Consider the following 9,629-nt stretch of genomic DNA (forward strand, 5'->3'; position numbering starts at 1 on the left):
GTGTAAGACAGCCTCTCACAATGAGACAGATTTTGGCTGCAAAGCATTACATCTCCCCTGTCTGCATTTTTATTCAAATAACCATTTCCAAAGTAATGGTCCAGTAACAATCCAGTAACAGAATCCATTCCAATGGAGGAATGAGGGTAGGGAGGGAGGGTGGGGGAGAAAGATGCAGTCTTTGTCACCAAAGTTCATCCCCTCCCAGCTGCATCTACTTCATGGCACACTTCTGCTTAATATTCTGGACCACCATCCAAGAGATTTCAAAGCGGGGTACTACTTGCCATGATAATCCACCATTAAATCAAATGCCATGCAGTATGGGAGAAGAGGCATCTACCACGTTGTACTTTATTCTGTGATGCTTGGCAGAAGGAAGGTCTTGTCTGCACAGGATCAATTAGAGCAAATGTTTGCCATGTTTCCTGTGTCTGGTTTGAGTGGCAACTTCAAAACAGAAGAGGTGACTGCACTGATGGCTTTCCATGGAAACAAGAGCAGATTGTATTATTTCTGCTTCCCGTTGAACCATGGGGATATCTCCGAATATCATGTTGTCCATTTCATTTCCTCATATCTGTGCTACAGTGGTTTGAATTGCATGTGTTAATTTAACATTCTTCATTTTTCAGCAACTACTTTAAACTCATGAAGATTTGACTACTTCAAAACAGTCATCAAGTTCTATCTTCTTTCATTGGAAAAATAAGGTGGGGGTTTTTTGCAGTGTCTGGGAGGTGTTCTGTCTGTCTTAGATTTTCCTTTAAAATAAGGTGAGGTTTATTTTTTCCAGACATTGCTCCTCATTGCACTTTACTTGTATCTTTAAACAGTTTGATTAAACGTTCTCATGTCCTCCTTCAGTGCTGCTTTTTCTGCTTTCAGTGTCTATCAACAGAGCCTCTTTTATCTTTTTTGGGGGTGATCTTTTACTGCTTTATCTTTCTTCATATATTTCCATTTTTCTTTGTTTACTTTCCTGGCCTTAATGCATTCCTACTGAATTTAACTTATCCTGCCTTTTTTTTCTGTAATAGCATCCCATATGGTATTGCTATTCCACTTTTCTTTCCTGGTTTCAATAAAAAGCAATCTCTGCTATATTAATATAAAATTTACAGTTGGCTTCCTATTCTTTTTGCATAATGTCAGATACAGTTTCTGCCAAATCAGAAAGCTTAATTGAATGTTACAACTGAAAGTCTTTTCTTATGTATTCATCCTTCACTTTCCAGCTATTAATATTTTTCAGATTTTTCATTTTCATGTTGGTTGTGTATAATTGATGTTCATATGTCCCCAGTGTCTGTAAATTTCATCATATACAGAACAGAGGTACATGATTTCTAGTAATGCTGTCAGAGGAGATCCAGCACTTCTTCACTTTTTTAATTCTGAGGGAAAAGTGTCCTTCCAAAAAAAGGACTATTCAATCAAAAAGACTTTTCACTACTGTCAAGTGAGCCTTGACTGTATCTGTACACTGTATCTGTCAAGTCAACATATCATTGATGTCACCTTGCTAGTAAGGACTAGTAAAAGCCTTGTAAACAATATTACTCTTGTCCTTAGCATATTGATTTGTTCCAGCTTGACACTAAACAGTAGTAATTTTCACACATGCAGTTAAAATATTGCCAAGAATGCTGGTACTCTGTCTGTGTTGTAATATTTCTCTTCTTTGATGACTTGAGACTATTTCCAGCTTCTATAACAATTGCATAGCCCATAAAACAACCCAAAATTTGGAATAAGTTGGGAGCAGTGACTTCTAGCAAGCCTTACCTCCCTGCTTTTGCATTATCTCAGTACACTTTATGCAATCCACTGGAGAATGCAAGTCAAAGAGATGCCTTTGACATTTTACTGTCTACTTTGGATTTGAATTGCACCATTTAATTAAAATTATGCATCTCCTTCTGTATTTTGATGAATGTGGCCTTATATTTAGAAAGGGAAAATCAGTAAATATCAATAAGTAACTAAGAGTCAGCAAAGTTTTTAAGTGAAAATGACTCATTAGAAGCATCTTACAAAGCAGAAAAGGTGTCATAAAATTAATTCTTAATTCCCGTAACTCATTCTCACTCATGTTTGCCAGTAAGAAAGCTGAAGCAAGGAAGAAATGGAGAGAGGAAGGGAGAGAGACAGGAGAGAAAGGAGGGATGAAACCACTCTTTTCATCCCCTCTTCATTTCACAAAATGTCCTGGGAGTGTGGCCTCATGCTGTGTTTTTTCCGATGTTAGAATTTTTTCAGCATCTTCAGTGTGCAGTAGTTTATGCTCTATGTTATCTAGGCTAATGGCAATCATCAAGAGTATTATGTCAAAAATTGCAGTGTACCTTTAGGAACAAATTATCTACTGAATGTGGTGAACATAGGCTTTTCCAAACAAGAACAGTTTAACTCAAAAAAGATGCACAGCAGGACTGGCAGCAAGTACTGTATCCTGCTATTTCTCTGTCATGCAAAGCCAATGTTGATTTCAAGTTCACGGAAAGTTCAGGAGATTGAAAAGGTCTAACTCATTGAAATCGTTGTTTAGCAGTAGAAAGACCATAATCAATCAGAAACCTCTGGTAACTGGTACCAGTCCTCGATCATTTAAGTTACTGCAGCTATGGAAGCCAGTTTAGCACAATATTAAAAGTGCCTTATTTGTGTTCTACTTCTGACAGAGGTCTAAGATTCAGGTAACTCTGCCATCAAAGTCTGTGAGCATGCTTGACAGTGCAGGGAGTAGCCTGTAAGGAAATACTAATGCATCATAGGAATTTTACTTGATTCCTTTTTACTCTCTTGATCTTTAATTATGACCATCCCAGTCAGATGTTCTTATTCACGCTGTTTGTATTCCAGCAGGTGCAAATCTTGGCTGAAATCCACCACAATTACACTTAGGTTATAAGTAAAGAGTTTGCAAGCAAGGCCTTTCTGCAGCACCTGTGCAAACACGTTTAATCATTTATAAAGCATTTGTTACTAATCATTACACATTTAACTATCTGCCTGTATTATCACTCTCTATCACTTATGTAATTGAAAAATTAGCAATCCTGTTCTGGTACTTGGAGCCCTTTTTTTGGCACCTCTGGCTGGGCAGAAGCAATCTGGATTCTCTTTTATCTCTGAAAATTTGTGTGAGATGTGTAACATGATTTTACTGGTGCTAATTTTCACGATTTCTTTAGAATATGTTAGAGTGGGTGAAGTGTTTAGAGCTCCCCCTATCAGTAAAGATCCCATTATCTGGCATCGAAGAAACTGCTAATGAGTGACAGGTTGGAACAGGGGAACTTATTTAGAACAGTGAGTTGTGCTTACAAGTGGCCTCAGCATCGGCTTAATGAGTACAAAAAGCTGAAAAATATTAAAAATATCTAAGAAAGGACTTAATTTCCTAAAGAGTAAAGAGAGTAGTTTCTCATGTGCAGTCATGCAAAATTATTTGCAAATCCATAAAAAAGGCACCTTCTTTATTGTTGAACCTCCTTAAATTTTAAATTTTAAACTTTAAATTTAAATTTAAATCTTCCTTTGAGTGGCTACTTTCTGATTTCAGTTGTTAGTCAGCTTCTCTCAGGAAGGCATCTGCAGCAAACTCAACTGTCTGAATGAGCAGCCTCCAGGTGGTCACTCACATGAGCCAATAGTTTGGCTTCCACTGAAATCCAGTGGTTTTGGGCAGAATGTCTTAACAGCCCGCACTACTCCCCTCCTGCAGAGCACTCTCTGCTCTGGCTCCAGGGACAGCCTCTGGAGGAGGCCCGCACTGATTCTCTCTACTAAACTCCTGTCTTATGCAGCTCCATGCAGAAAACAAGCCTGTAATTAAATTGTTCAAAATGTGAAGATCAGTGTGTTTGGCCATCCCTTCAGACCTAATTACTTGCCAAAACACACTGTGCACAGGGTGGGGATTAATATTAATTAGGAATCTTCCTGAACTGCAGATTACAGTGATAATAGGCAGAGGAAACTATTATGGGGTTTATGCAACTCACAACTTAAAAAAATGTAATTACAGCAACAAAGCACTGTCTCTCAATATACATAAAGAGGCTTGATATAGAATTTTGTTCCAGGTTAATATTGGCCTAAATTGACAATGTTCAACAGGATTCATCCTGATTTATACTGGAGCAAATTACAGGAGAGGAAAGCCCTTTGTGGGCTCCACGTAGTGACAAACTGGTAAATAATGATGCCCATGCTGATTTTCTCCTGATAACACCCTGGTACATTCTGCTGTAGTGTTTGAGGTGCCTCTGCCAGCACCCAATTCCTGCTCCCCAAGGTGTGCACAGGCACACCACATGTCCCTTCCAAGAGAGGAGGCAAAGCAGAGCCTGGGACCCTGCTTCATCTCAGACGAGCTGGAGAGTTGTAACAGTATGTCTGGGCAGTTTCCTGATCCCAAAGGAGCAGCAGAGCCCCCAGAATATTGCTGCACGCTGGCAGACCCAGACTGTGTCTCTTTTTGTTCTTTGGAGGGTGAAGGTGCAAGCTTTTGCTCTCTAGGCAGAATCCATGACTGAAGAACAAAGCAGCAAACATTACTCCTTAGTGTAAAGCTGGAGATCAGTAGTGAAGACGGCATTTGCAAAACTTAAATACCACTGAATTTTGGTTGAGTGTGAGACACACCTATTTCAGAAGACACAAGGAGAGCACTGAAGAGACAGAATAGTGGGAAAGCCAGACGGTTGTAGTTCATTTTGTAATTCCCAGAAGGGAATAGGGGTGTGCACTGACTTGTCTGATGTTAGAGATCATCCCCTAAAGCTTGCTGGCTACAACAAAAGATAATTTTAATTCAGGCATTCCAATGACAGTCATTATCTGCCAAGAATATTTAATACTCCGTATATATGAGAAAAAGAAATGACCTCTGCTGTGATTTCCTCTAGACAGACTCGTGACCATTTAATTACTGATAAAATATATATTGGATTGTTACCTTCTCTTAGCTTTGAGACTTTAAGAAACCATTTCAAGAGCAGAGTAAAATATCCAATTTTGTGACTGAGCATGCACCCTTATAATAATATTAATATTATTGAAATCCTAAATGATTTTGAAAAAAAATACAAAGCAAATATAAAAATATATTGATTTGGAATATGAAAAGCATCATTCATCGCACTTGAGTTCCTCAGCTCTTGGAAAAGAGGTAATGTTTGTTTGCAAATGCTAATGATCCGTGTCTGTGTATTTATGAATTGATTGCTATTGAAATGAAGAACACTTATCCATATTTTACATTCACTGTTAGAAAGAAGAGTCAGATTGCCATTTTTGTTGCCAAATGCCTTTTACTTCCAACGTATCTTTTTATTGCAGGTTTATTCCAATATTCTTGACACACTGCCTTAAAGCAGTGTATTTCAAATGCTTCTCATTGGTGACTAGTATGGAAAGATCTATATCTACCATTAAAAGAAATGAAAAGAAATATGTTAGAATAGTCATGACAAGCCAGGTAAGTGTATTACTATGGATGGCTCAAGAAGCTGATAGTGAATTTCAGTTGAATGTGTCCCACTGTGTCATATTTTAAAAGGCACAAGGAAGAGACTGAATAACAATCCAGTGAAAATGTCAGCAGGCTGTACTTTATGATTTCAATACCTTGAAGAGAATAGAACAGTATTCAAATATCTTCAGTATTTGATCCTGATAACATAAGGTGAGGCAAACATTTGTTTTATGAGTTTGCAATACTCCTGGATTTGAAAACATTAAGGTGGTTGGAGAGTTCATCAAATAATAAAATCTGAAGTTCCAGGAGAATGAATATTGACCAACAAAGAAAGCAATGCATTTCTAATGTGAGTAAATCTAATCAATGTTGTAGAGGTATCCTACACTCATCAATATGAATCTGTGAGTTATCGAAAAAATAAAGAATCTCGTAATTGGTAATAGGTATAAATAAGCACAAATAAACTATTCCTGGAACTCTGGTGTTTCCTTGGGTTAAAAAAATCCTTTTTCTGGATCTCCTGCATTCACTTTAAAAATGAAGGATAAAACAACAACTCATTTGAATTTACTGGAAAACAATTTTAAAATATTTTGAAGATAGACAGCCGCAAGCTTTATGAGCCCTTTTCATTCAAAATTCCTGTTTCTGCAGTGCTTAATTATTGGCATTTTAATGTCCCCTGGAATCTGCAATAAATCCCTTGAGGGCTGCATTTACTGAAGAAGTTGTTTTAAGCGTAGAGTCACTAAGAAGAAAGATTTCTTTAAAATAATCTGGACAGTTTATTTCTTCAGGAGAAGGAAAAACATGGCAGCCAAGACAAGTAGGTGTCGATGTATTCATGCAATGTCTTTATAGAAGGTTTGACAATAAGAGAGATTTTCCTGCTGTAAACCTATGTATTTAGCCTGATTCTTACTGTCCAAATATCTTAATCAAAGAATATGGTTATGGTTAATCTATATTTCTCAATATTGTGGAACTCAGCTGACTATAATAAAAAATCCGTCACCTTATCAATGAAAAGTACTTATTTTCTACCACTGAGCTAAAACTTTGAATGTTGATTTTATAAGACATCTTGAGGCTTTTCAGTTGTTGTTTTCATCTTCAAATAGAACAAGACAAAGGGCTCCGTTCAGTTGTCTAACCTTAGATATTTAGTGCCAGTGCCAATGCCAGAGCAAATCCTGCTTAACCTGCAGGTACAACACAGGCACTATGTTCAGGCCTTTGTTGCCAAAATTTAGGCAAATAAACCAAGCCTCAAGTCCAGAATATATGATTCTTCTTTGAAACATTCAAACATATTTGTTTTAGTTATATAAAGAAGCTTTATTTCAATTATATCCTTCAGAACATTATGGAAACCTTTTCCTGCAGAACACAGTAGTATTGTTGATTTTCTATCAGAAATATTTGCCTAAATCTGTTCACCTCTAAAGGATGGTAGGGTATAAATAAAACATGGATTCTATTGGTTAATATCAGTGATTGCACTGTCAATTTATTTCTAGCTTTACTTTGAGGCACCTTGTAGATACAAAAATGCTGCTAGAAAGGATTTTCTTGCTATTTTCTAAGTCCATGAGAGACTTTTCTCTCTCACGGAGAAGAGGTAGCAGAGTTCTGTAAACAACCAAGCCACCTGCAACCTTGAAAAGTCTTGTTTATAGTACAGTAGAAAAATATTTTGACAAGGGATGTTTTAGGATTTTAGCCAATCACCCCAAGGGGTGGCTGATCCTTTGTCCAATTAGACTATGAAGAAAAAAGTCTATAAAAGAGTTTGTAAAATAATTAAATAAATCAATCTTGCTGCACAATTCCTGCCTGCTGGATCTTCTCTCCTCCTCCTCCCTATGGCTGTGGGACACGGTGATATACCCTAGGAACCAGGCCTGCAGTAATATTTGCTGCAGTAATAGTACCTGATACTCTGATTCTCTGGCAGAGGTTTTTCTTAGGAAAATACTTTTATGTCAGACCAGGAACCATTCTGTTGCCTGTCATCTGGAGAATAAGGTACTATTTTGAGTTCCGTTCCCTGCCTCAAAGACTTTTAATGGATTTTTTAATGCAGTGTAAGAAGTGACATCCAGACATCTCCTTTGGCCTCCCCAAATGTTACTTAGAAAGATTTGCTTATTTGCCTTTAGTCCCCTGGCCAAGCTACTTTTTGCTCTCAAACAGAAGCCTTTCAGCCAGGGATCTGAAAATCACCTTCCTTCCCCTTGCTCAGGGGTTTTCACCAGTAGAAGTTTGTCTGGCAAGGGATGAGCAGAGGAGAATTCCCTGCCTCCTTTCTTTCTGAAGAAGAAAATAAAACGAAATCCAAAACATAGTCTGTGTGCAATTGGGTGTGAGTGTGTAAATGCACTTGCTCTCTCAGGAAGAAGGGGGAATGGTATCATCAGTGAAGGAGTGCATAGAAATTAACTGTGGTATTTTTCTGATTCTCATTGCAGTCAAAAGTGCCTGAAAAACCAAAGAAGCAGTTTTTACTTTATCTTGTTTACCAAAATCTACTGAAAAAGCCTCTCAAAAAACATTAAGTACTTAAAAAATACTTAAAATTAGTCAAAAAAAATCAAAATGAGACCCCGTATATTAATAATCTCAGAAATCATGGCTATTTCAGCAGGTATTAGACTGGAAAATATAACGATTTTGTCTTTGCACCTAACATGGTGGGTTTTTCAATAAATCCAGATATAAATTACTGTAAATTTTTTGTGAATATTTGATTTTTAATTATGATTTTCTAGCAGTATATATTGAAGTCAATATTTTAAGCTGCATAAGTCACTGCAGAAAAATTGCAGCTTCCTTGGTACATTGTCACCTTAATATGTTATTTAAAAACTCTATTTGCCATGCACAGGATAAATTGAATGTATGTAGTTGCACTAAATCTGTGGATCAAAAACGCAGAGTAGAAACATGGACCTACCACTTACCCATACTACTGTCATCAATATTCTCCCCTGAAAGTACTTTTTATTTCATCATGTGGAAGGCATAAAGATGATTAAATATATCAGACAAATTGTATGTAATATTATAATGTATACCCATTCATTTTTATTCCAATATTTCTCTGAATAGTGTGCTAACATTATTTAGTGAGAAGTGAGATGTATTAAACTCAATAATTTATCCTCATATGTGTGGGGGTTTTTTCTGCCTAAAAGAGAGTTAGAGCTTTTACTATTCCTCAGCATACAAAGATTTATTAAGTAATCTTTAAGCCATAAAAATGGGACAAATCTTCATTGGCTTCATTGAGGAAGGTAGTGAGAGAAAATGAACTTGTTCTTTTCATCCTTCTCAGTGGTCAAACATTAAAAATATAATTAAAGAGAATAATTCTAGCAAAGAGTTCCAGTAAAAGCAAAGGTTGATGAGTTTGATGTATTGGAGTAGTAAAGCAGTTGAGAGCAGAATATATTGCATCGGGGTGGATGGTGAAGGGAGCAGCCAAACCCCTCCTGTTGAAGAACTATTCTTCATTCCTCCTGTGCTCTTTCACTCTCCCTCTGGACCACTGCACTGTTTAACTCCAGTGCATCAGCAGCAACCCTCAGCAGAAATGAGCCTCACCACTGCAGGGAGCAGCTCAGGCTACAGTGGTGCCAGCTGTGACAGCCTGGTGTGGGTGTAGGCGTGGGAGGCACTTGCACTGAGGGACATGCACTGCATGACTCTTGCTTTGCCCATGGAGATGCAGGGCTGGTCTCTGTTCCCAGAAGATCTGACTGGAATTTTCCTCAGAGGAAAAATATGCTTCTTGACAAAAGCTTTTAGGGGGGCTTTCACTGGGCTATGATGCTGCAGGCATGACTGTGGAAGACAGCAAGAAAATTTTCCATTTCAGTAGCAGCAGATCAGGCCTTTGTGATCTTAGGACAAACCCTGGAATATAGAGCTTGCTTTTGCTCTAAAATGTTTACAAGTGAACTAGAAAGAAATTGATATGAAGTGACTCAACTACATCCATTAATTTCAGGAAAGAAACATCCCTAAATGGTATGCAGTATGCCAGGTGAAAACCAGGCACATAACATCGGCCATCACGCCAGACTAACACAATTATCCGCTCTCTTCATCAGGCACTTTCTTTTACATATATAAA

This window comes from Corvus brachyrhynchos, unplaced genomic scaffold (assembly GCF_000691975.1).
Source record: "Corvus brachyrhynchos isolate BGI_N302 unplaced genomic scaffold, ASM69197v1 scaffold80, whole genome shotgun sequence".
In the NCBI taxonomy this organism is placed as follows: domain Eukaryota; kingdom Metazoa; phylum Chordata; class Aves; order Passeriformes; family Corvidae; genus Corvus; species Corvus brachyrhynchos.